Here is an 11,229-nt window from a genome sequence, read left to right on the forward strand (position 1 = left end):
TTCGATTTTGTTATTTAGCGTCGCTTTTCTATCACTCTGGCTAATCGCGACGATGAGGATGAGTGATGATAGGAAGAAATTAGGAAGTTGATGCAGGAACACTTACAAAGAACACCCACGTCCAGGGGTTGATGCGAACCGTAACCATTGGCTTCGTAAACTCTCTGCTAAGCACTCCGTGCGGAGATCGGAATATCTCTCGAGTTTTTTTTAATGTATAGTTTTAAGTTCACTTTTATGCACAGATCGGTTAAATGGGACACGACCTATAGTTTTAAAGTGAGATCCGAACCACTATGTGCTTCCACCGGGAATCGAACATGGTATACCTCTGGAGAGGGAAGTAGAATTGGAGAGGTAGAGTTTTGCAAAATCATGTGGAGATGAAACTTTTGATAAGTCACTTGTGAGAGATGTCTGGGGATACAATTCAGCTGGGAATGATGGACCAATATCTATTGAATAATATTTCTACATTTGCTCGCTTTTACTTTTAATTTGTCGAGATTTGGGTTGGCTATGCAGTGGTTGTTAGGTAACTACATCACGTTTGATGGTTCCCAATGTAAATAGTAATTTCGTTCTATCCACGGGATTTTCGCCCCTTGCTCCGCCTGTCTGTCACAATTATTAATCATTCATTGGACAAACCATTCGTTAAATTAATATTACGCACGTTCTCTCCAAGAACCAAGTACGAAAGTTAACTGTTGCATTTCGAAGTCCCTCCCACCCTTTGTTTCACGCTACGGGTTAAGAATTTCAAATAAGACGTCCTTATGTTTCTTTTTTTTTAATTTTCTTTGTAGATACAAGATTTAAATAATAATAATAATAATAATAATAAAATAATGAATTTAAATAACTGGGAACAAAATATTGGATCACTGGTCAGTTTCCTGAGTAAACCGTCAAAGAAAAGCAAACGCTGTTATTAATTTCGTTGATTCATAGTTCATTGTTTGCTATCTTGTTGATGTTAATTTTAACGAATAATTAATCTGTAACAATCCCCACTTGAGGTGGGGTGTAAGGGGTGGCCTTCAACGTAGTACACCCAATTGTCAAGTAGTACACCCTACACTACATTTTGCAGACGAACGAGGCTCTGGCGACTGGCACTATGGCTAATATAATTTTGTGTGTCTTGTCCTGTTTTTTGTCCTTGTGTGTGCTGGGTTCCACTTTGCAGCCTCAGCTTTTAACGAAAGCCAGAAAATTTTTGTAATTTAGTAACAAGACAGTGCAATAATGCTATTTTAGTTACGGTAAGGAGCTGGACCCCGTATATTGTGACGGGTGCAAAATAGCCTAAGTGCTGACGCACCCAAAATTTTTAAATTCAAATTTAATATCACATGAGGTATGATTTTGTTACACCTTGCTTGTAGCCAGCAGCGAAAATTGCATACCAGTCAAAATAATTGAAAGCACTACTCTCGCAGCCTGGCAGGTGGAACACGGGAGTATAGATTACTGAAGCAGATAACATACACTCCTGCAAGCAGCAGAACAGTTCTGCCGTCGAATTCTGTCGAGCTGAGACATTTGTACATCTTATCATGATGCAAGAAAGGACAAGTGCAAAAACATGCTTTTCTGGGATTCAAACCCTGAAACTTTAACCTTGCGTGCTACACGTAAACAATGACGGACTGCAAATAGAGAAACGCTCGTGTTTTACTTTTTAGTTGATGTTTGTTATGAGGGAAAGGGTATATGCAGCAGATCTTTGGAAACACTCATATAGTCTGCGGGTAATGATAATTCCATGTTAAAGAAAGGATCATATTAGTATTATATTCTGTGAAGTAAGGTAATTTTTTTTTCGGATTAGTGTAGTATTTTTTTTATTTGTCACCAAGTAACTTGGAGTTCTAAATTATTTGACTGGTAAAGTCCGTTCAAGGGAAACGAAACTAGCTGGAAAGTACGATTCCAAACGCGAGAGGGGAAGCAGGTAGAACACTCACCAAACCACCCTGTGCCTTTTGCTTGCTAAGGTTCGCTTGCTGTGTTTATTACTGCTTTCTGTGTTGTGTTTGTGATGTCTCTTACAATTCGTAACAAACCGTTTCGAAGTGGAACAAATAAAACTGTGACGCTTTGGTCCCTGTTGCACATTCTACAAACGCCCTCGATACAATACAGAATGCCAAAAAACATTGTTACTACATTTTCTTTATTGTGAACACTATTACTAGTGAATATTATCCTGATTACTGCTGTGTGCATTTGTGCTGATTATACGATTTACTAAGGAGACCAATTTAAGTGAATGATCCAAAATAAAGTTCCTGGTTTACAAACAAGTTTATCTACTAATGTGACGTAATGAATACTTTCCTGATATGTTCCGTTTGCGTATATAGTAGTATATGGATGGTTATTTTTTTTTCATTCTGTACCCTTACATAATTCGTAAACATCTCTACGTATTTTGGTGGTGATGTTACTACGTTTGAAATTTCATTGTTGTTTCCACAGCAGACAATTTTCACGAAACTCACTTCCTGAACATAGTTCCGTCACCCCTATTTTGCCAATGAACACGTCCAGTTGCGACTTGCACACGTCGCGAAAATTGGTTGCTATTGATAAGAACCTTAAATCTGTGATTGTCCCTTCATTAATTTCTGACATTCGTTTGCATCCTCGCAATTAGCCAGAAGTGGTAGAAATGCGACGTCAAATAAATTAAATCAACTAACAATAAGTACTTGTATATAAACTAGTGCACAAAACATGTATGACGCTTCGAAAGATGGAATTTTGAATTTAGTAATCCTCTCTCAACAGTGGCGTAGCAACATATAGCGACGCCCTGGAAGAGATTAGAATGCGAGGCCCCCATCCAGTGGCGGAAATTAAGGGGAAATGGGGGGCGAGTAGTCTCTCCCCTCTTTTTTTCCACCTTTGCGCCAGCACTATGCTAAACCTTATCTACCAAGGGAAAGTAAACTGTCCTTGTAATTTTTGTTTTATAATCATTGATGCCTGTTTACAAGACATTTAATTTAGTCGAGACAGTCCATTCTTCCAAATCCCTTTCCCAATTTATTTCAAACTTAAATCGTATTTACCAAAATGTTTCGAGTTTTATTTGTGGGGGTGGGGGGTTAACCCACATTTAGACATGTTCTTCATTTTAATAATGATTGCTAATGTATATCATTTCATTTACAAATGTATTATTTTCTAACCATAGAATTTTCACGGCTGTTCAATGGTGCTGGTACAAGAACATTTCTAAAAAAAATAAAATATTGTTAGTTTGCGGAAGACAGAAATATTCGAATACTTCTGAGAATTGAACGTAAACAATAAGCACCAAGCTGTACGCCTTGTGACAACTTTAGTCTGTAAGCGATTGCGTTGCTGAATGCTGATTGTCGGATAGGGGGGAGGGGGTTATCAGTGAGTTGATTTTTTTCCCGATACTTTGGACCGTAACATTGCAACTCTACAATTCTACAACTAGGAAAGATAATAGTAGGCAATTTGTTCACCACCATTTTCATTCTCTCTTTACTCTACAACTTGTGTTGTTCTACGGGGTCATTAATTCTTTTCATGCGAAGTTTATGTTGACATCTGCGTTTCTATTTCAACCCATTATCATGACACTGTCGAAAACAGACTGAATGACAATTCAAAGCAGATGGACATATTGCTTTAACCGTTGGGTGTACACTTAGCATTGTATCTACGAGCTAGCACTAGCTCGTACAATAATACTACCATAACATTGGTGGTCACATCCTATACTCCCAACAGCATTTCGCCGACCAGGGTCGACCAACTGGACGGAGTGGTTAGCACAGCGCACTACGAAGCCGTGGGTTACGGGTTCGAATCCAGGTTTGAGCATGGATGTTCTTTGCGAGTGTTCCTTGATCAATTTCATCATATCGTTACTCATCCTCATCATCGCGATCAGCCAAAAGTGTCAGAAAATCGACGTAAAATAGCCTAATTCAACAAATCCAACAGCATTTCGGATATTCTCTTTTGTTCCACATTTTCGGATTTGTCTCCAACCACTTCAAAAATATCTTGGGTACAGGCCTGTTCTAGGAAGGAATGAAAAAACGCGAGCATTTAAATGCCTCACGCTTGCTTCGTGGCAGTCGGAGGTGTTTGTTGTTAACTTATTAAATTCGGGAGTGAAAGGTAAAGAGAAAGAAGAGAATACAAGACAACGGGCTTTTTATTCAATGAAAGAATAAATGGGTAAAAATGTCTAAGCAAGTTATCGTGAATTTTTGCTAACTGTTTCACGTGAGAAATACGACGATCATTTTTTACTTCTTTCGTGCCCTTTAGGCTTAAGACCTGCCTGCCTGTATGTTATGCTTCTGATTTGACGTATTCATTCAAATTATAACGTTTAATTAGAATTTAAAACCAGATAAATAATAAATAAATGTTTTAATATTATTTCCCGCAAAAATAGCATTTCCCATGTCCCTCCCACTTCTGTTTATAACATTTTTCGTTTCAAGCTCATTCGACGCGAGGCACCTTTACGCGCGAGGAGCCATGCGGTCGGGCACTTCCCTCACCCCTTGCTACACCACTGCCTCTTAATGCCTTGGGTTGCCTCGAAAGCGAATATTCTTCGCGTTGCTAAACTAACATTTTCCCCCTAGGATAGAGAAATGATCCACATCAATGAAGCGACAGAAGAATGCGACGTATAGTTACGTTAATTTTAAGCGTTTTTCTACGTCGTAGGTTGATCGTTAATAAGAATTAATGGTGGAATTGGAACGAACACGATGATATATCCATTCCTCACCCAGGATTCAAAAGTAGGGCTTCTGGCTTCGTAGCTACTTCTTCATGGAGGCCAGAAGGTAACAAATGAATACATTGGATTAGATTATTTTTAGCGTCGGTTTTTTTCATTTTTGGCTAATCCAAACGACGAGGATGAGTAAGAATATGATGAAATTGATGAAGGGCACCGTCAAAGGAACACCCATGAGCAGGCCGGGATTCGAACCTGAAACCACGTATCGTCGTAACGCACTGTGTTAACCTTTCCTTCACGCAGGTGAGCTGCAATAGAGTCGAATCTACTGAATATGTTCGTTTTAAGGAGACTTCCCTTTATAATGCTTCATCAGAGCGTGGTTTTTGATCGATTGATTGATTGGAATTTTAAGTCCACTTTATGCACAGTAAGGCTAATCGGGACTGGCCCTACAGTTTAAAGTGGGATCCGAACCACTGTGCCATGTGCCTCCACCGCGTGTCGAACCCGCCACCCCTAGATTACATCAGAGCGTGGTGTTGATCTTTTCATGTCTCTTTCACTACGGCAGAGATCGAGAATGTGTGGAGCCATATCATTTGCTCGAATGGTGTCACGGCACGCTGCCATACACAGGGGAGAACACAGGCAGTCGCCACATATATTTTGATGGCATAAAATCTTTGCTGTACCTTCAAGTACATTTGATTCTGTAACTTTGTAAATATTGTTATATAAAGACCACACTGAGGGAAGGAATACGCTATCTTTCACTAAACCTGAATACTTTGTGACCATTTACTTAATTTCATTATTAATTATAAAGTGCAATCAAATACACGGCTATAAATTGTCAGGTTTAGAAACGGGAAGAGTATTTATGTCGTTTACATTTTATTTTGCCATCTAGAAAGTAATGTTTACTACAGTGGATTTAATATTTTCGTTAAGGTCATAGAAGGCAAATATGTTGTTTCCAGGCATTATATAAAAAATTGAATCGATGTCTTCAACTCGAGCTTTTTCCCTTAAAGTTTTCTGGTGGGGAACATTATCAAATGTACATGTCATTGTTCTCTCGGTTGTTTTATGCATAAGATGGCGCAGTGGTAGCGTCGTTGCCTTGTAATCAAGGGATCCCGGGTTCGATAACCGGTGGAAGCTCATAGTGGTTCGGATCCCACTTTAAACTGTAGGTCCAGTCCCGATTAGCCTTATTGTGCATAAAGTGGACTTAAAACACCAAATCAATCAATCAATTATGTATAAGCAAATGCGTTATACGCATATAATAATGCGAATATCTCTGCGTAAGCATTTGTATGTTATCTTTTTTCATTTGAACTATGAAGAAACACACGCAAACCGAAGTGACGAGCAGGACACAGTTCCTACTTTGTGAAAATAACGCAATGGAGAGATCAAGCGTAAGATACCGTGACAACAGACACAGGGGGAAAATGCGCTGTGAACTTACTACAAGCAAGGAAGCGATTGTTTTGCCCCTGCGACGTTGTCGGGTGAAGACTTTCCCCTCTCGTTTAGTCGCACGTTAAACAGAGCGAGCGAGTACAGAAGACGTCAAATACGTGTAGCATGCAACGTCGCAAAAAGACATCCACAGCTCTCTGTCCACGGTTTCGGCGCGGCTGCAGAGGCGAGAGTGAAAACTTCGCTTCACTTATCAGTGTTGCCAAACACGACTGTTAAAAAAAGAACTGCATTGAAATTAAATGTAGTTAAGGATTGCAATCAAGCCGTTAACTTTGAGAAGTATAAACGTTTGTGTTCGTGTTCTACGAATAGGGATCCTATGTTCGAATACCGTACGAGTCTTGGGATGCTTTCAGACCGAAGCGAGACGCGACACGTGTCACTTGGAAACAAACACTCAATAATATATGCTATGCTGCACGGGTAGTGTTACTTCAGTGAGAAACCCCTCGTTGCTCGTCGCTTCGTCCCAATGGAACTTTCGTACCGAAGCGATAAATGGCTTTGGAAACAAAAATTCTTAAATAAATAAAACTTTCTAACAAATGTGATATGACAAACTACACGTGCCACTTGCATGTTTCACGCACTAGGGACGTTATCGTGTTGCTTCGGTCTGGTGGTCATGCCTACGCATTGAATGCTTTCTTGCCGAGATTTTAAACCGAAACGACAGGCAACAAGTAGCAAACGACGGCTGCAAATGACACTGAAGTTCATACCGAAGTGACAAGCGAAAAGAAAGACAAGCCACTTCAGTCTTCAAGTAAGCATTCACCGTTAAAGCCCGAACACCAGACCTAGGCGACCCAATTCAGGATATTGACAAACGGAAGTAACAGGCGAGACTTGCTTCTTCGTTTCGAAACGTTTCGCTTCTCGGCTTCCGCTTCTGAAAGTCATGGATGTCATGCAGCGTGTCGCCTTGGTCTGTTAGAGCATTTGAGAAAAACGCTTGCTTGTAGACAGAGGTATCGTGTCACTTGTCACTTCGATATGAACCCCCCCTTTTTGCCGGATCGCTTGTCGCCTTGGTCAGAAATCTCCATTCTTATCCTCATCATGGCCGAAAGGAGACAAGTAACGAGTTTCTACTGATAACATCTGATAACTCTACTCTTTGTTTCCTGGTAATGGAAGAAAATGAGCTTTACAAATGGATTTCTGTTTACCAGTATTATAGTAAAACCCAACTAATAATTTGTTATAGGCACATATAGAACGGTCACATTTGGAGGAATAAATTCTATTGTAGCATTTTGTTTGATTGCAGGATTAAAGCCGACCCCTGTGGTGGAGTGGTTAACACATCGCGCTACGACACCAGGGTTCCCGAGTTCGAATCCCGGTCTGGGCATGGATGTTGTGGGAGTCGATTCATCAATTTCATGATATCATCACTCATCACCATCTTGGCAAATTAGCCAACAGTGGTACAAAAAGCGAAGTAAAACAAAACAAATCAATTACAATTACACTTGGAGGGTTAGAAGATAATAGAAAAACAGATCTGGTTCCAAAGTTTTAAGTTGGCAACATTGACAGCTCGGAAGCAACAAGACGGCCAGGCGAGAGGGGAACCCCGTTGGCATTTGCACGTACCTTTCCTCGCCTCTCAACCCCCTGGGATGTTCGGTACCAATACATGCGAAATAGATCCAAGATTTTACACACCCACACTTCCTGGTCCCAAGAGATGCGATTAAACACCACACTTTTACACAGACGTGAAGCTTCCAGAGCTGGCAGAGTTTAACACACACGTTAACACACAAATCGAACAAATAGCGACTTTTTGGTACCTTCGAAATACTTCGCGTACATGTCGAAAGGGGTCTCAGGAGTCTCGCAATGGTCTTTTCTTTGTTGGGACCGGCAAAAAGTCCCAACATTTTTTTTGGTCCCATTAAGAAAGGTGTTTAAACATACACTGGTTCCCACAAGAATATATCTGCGTACTCACACACACACACACACACACACACACACACACATATACATACACACACATGTATATGTAAGCAACGACAATATTAGAGGAAAAAGCCCGACCCTGTGGCCGAGTGGTTAGGACATCGCGCTGCGACGCCAAGGGTCCCGGTTTCGAATCCCGGTCGGGCTTGGTTGTTTGTGAATGTCCATTCATCAATTTCATCACTCATCCCCATCTTCGCAAATTAGCCAAGAGGCACAAAACGCGAAGTAAAATAAACTAAATCAAATAAAAAATCAAAATATTAGAGGAAAAGTTCTAAATATGGCCCCCCTTTTTATGTTGTCATTTTCGGAGGGAAAAAATGAATGTATCAAACACCTGCCTTGAAAATGCATATCTGTGAAATATATACTTAAATGTAATAGGATGCTAAAGTATAGAAGGTCTCCATTTTTTTTTAAAAAAAAGCAATTTCCAAAAAATGGTAAAATGATATATTTCAAAATTGTGGTCTAAATATGGGCTACTAGTGGCAATATCACAAACAGCAATTAAAATTTAAAAAAACAGTCATTTATCATTAGAACATTATAAAATTCATATTTATGAATAATCTGTTTCGGAATGGGAAAAATCTAAATTAAGAAAAAAAACATCCAAATATTTGTTGAAAATGTGATCTCAACTTTAGACCTCATGTCATAGCCCATATTTAGATCATCACGCTATTTTTCTTCTTCAATTTATTTTCGCTCTCTGTGGTACATATTTCTCAAACAACTCATGGTATTATAAAAGCCCACATTTGTTTTATGTACCGCTAATATCATAACCTATACAAAGCAGATGGCAATTCAGAAAACGCTGAATTAAAACATACGTACCTGCATAAAGTTTTCGGAGGTCCCAATTGTATAACAGCGTCCAAGGCCGAAACTAACCACCACTTTCTCTTGCGAATTGGCGCCGCAACCTTTGTCCTTGACAGATAATGAGTTCCAATAGCCTATGCCAGGCTGTAGCATCCGAGAGTGCTGATTACTCCAAAACCCATATTTAAACCTTCGCCCATATTCAGACCGTCTCCTCTATTATAACTTGGAGAGGATGTGATTTGCGAGCGGAACAAGCATGGGAATTTAACGAAGTTTCCTTGCGAATCATCAATTATGTATGCATGTGTGTATATACATGTATTTCTTGACTACAGCGTTGACTCACAAAATAATACATATCAGGTAAAAACTGTCGAAATGTAAAAAGAGGAAGCGCTACTTCCCCCCCCCCCTCGCCGCCTTTTCTACATTTTATTCAAATCGGACGCGGTAGGCAGGCACGTATCTAGTATATCGCAGAGAGGTCCTCACCTAATGTCTCAAAATAATAATAATATTATGTTAAAATACGTACGGTTACATTAAATTAATGAAAGTAGTATTAATTGACATATTCAAATTAATTAATATACTTTTATTATATGAATAGGTAAAAAGGCGGTATAACGATAGTGGTATAACATCATGTATTCATTATCTAGCTTACGTGTAGTTAAGGTCGGCAAAATTTGTAATAAAAATAAATAAAGGAACTGTCCTGGCAAGGAAATTAATGTGAAGTAGATAAAGAATTTAATATTTATTGAATTCAAAAAAGGATGTTAGATTCAATTGACGAAAAGTAAAAATCCTGGTAATATTTTATGCATATTATTATACGTAGTAATAAATCTTCTTTGGTACTATCATTCAAAGTCTTATGATCCCAATATAATCCTTGCCACGCCTTCCAATAAGTTCTGCGGAAATAAGTAACCATCTATTATGTAAGTATATTTTCATTATTTAATTGTAGTTATTATATTAATTGTAGTTATTATATTATTTGGTTATTTTCATTATTTTGAACTTAATAAGTCTTTCAAAATACGTCCTTGGCGGTAGGGTTTGATATAAAGTGTCACTGATTCCAATTCACGGTAAATATGCTCTGCTTCTCTACACCTAAACATACACAAAAGGATGGTCTTCCTGCCTTCTTGATTTCTTGCCTGGGAAAGAGGCAATAATTCAACCAGTGACAGCTAAGAGACCTTTGCCGACGAGGGGACGGAACCCAGCTGTGCAGAGGATTCAAACACCCGTGCGAACTAGCCCTCCCCGTCAGCCTGGGGCAATTTTGCAACCGTATCTTTCGCAGTTGATAATACAAGAATTTTTTTAAACAATCATTTTTGGCTGTGCAAGTGTCTTTTGAAAGAAAAGCCCTTTCTAGATTGGTCATAAAAGAATTGAGCATTACGTTAGTATGCATCATAATGGCCATTTTCGTTTGTGCTACCCGCAAATCGCAAAACTATTTTGAGCTTATTTAAGTATTTTCTTATGGGAAATTGGAAAAAATAATGCAATGGACATTTCCACTCAATTTTTTTTACAACAATTTTAAAAACTACACCCTGGAAAAATGACCCCTGCAAGTTCTCGCGTTTCTCTGCGTCCAGTTTAAGGCAGAAACGAGACTTCCAAAGTTGGGAGGCTAGCGTTCCGCTGAAAACACGCCGCCGCCATGTTATTACGTCACTCCTTAGGGAGAGCTCGTTTGTCGTCTGCTTCGAGCGTCCAGTTCCGGATGGGTAGCCCACGGTGAGCGAACACGTGCAGCAGTTTTACAAATCTGTACCGATTTAAATAATGGAAGAAGGAGCGATAGGAGAAAGGAAAGCTATCCTTTGTAATGATCATTCTTCTATGAAATATCCGTGCTGCTCACGTGCAAGATGAATGAAAGGGTTCAGCTACGTGTGTGTTCTCAGGCCATGCGAAAAATATTGCTTATAAAATTGGTTGCTGAGCAGACACTCAAAAATATTTTTTAAACTTATATTTATCGATATTTACCGTAACGTATGTAGTGCAAAATAGGAATTTTCACATTCTTCACTTTATTTATAAAGCCTATTTAACTTTCTTTTCCATAAAGCAATTTCAGTTTGTGTTCCATTTCTGTTGCGCAAATTATGATCAAACATTTTTGTGCAGAT

This window comes from Lepisma saccharinum, chromosome 2 (genome assembly GCF_977018435.1).
Source record: "Lepisma saccharinum chromosome 2, izLepSacc3.1, whole genome shotgun sequence".
Classification (NCBI taxonomy): domain Eukaryota; kingdom Metazoa; phylum Arthropoda; class Insecta; order Zygentoma; family Lepismatidae; genus Lepisma; species Lepisma saccharinum.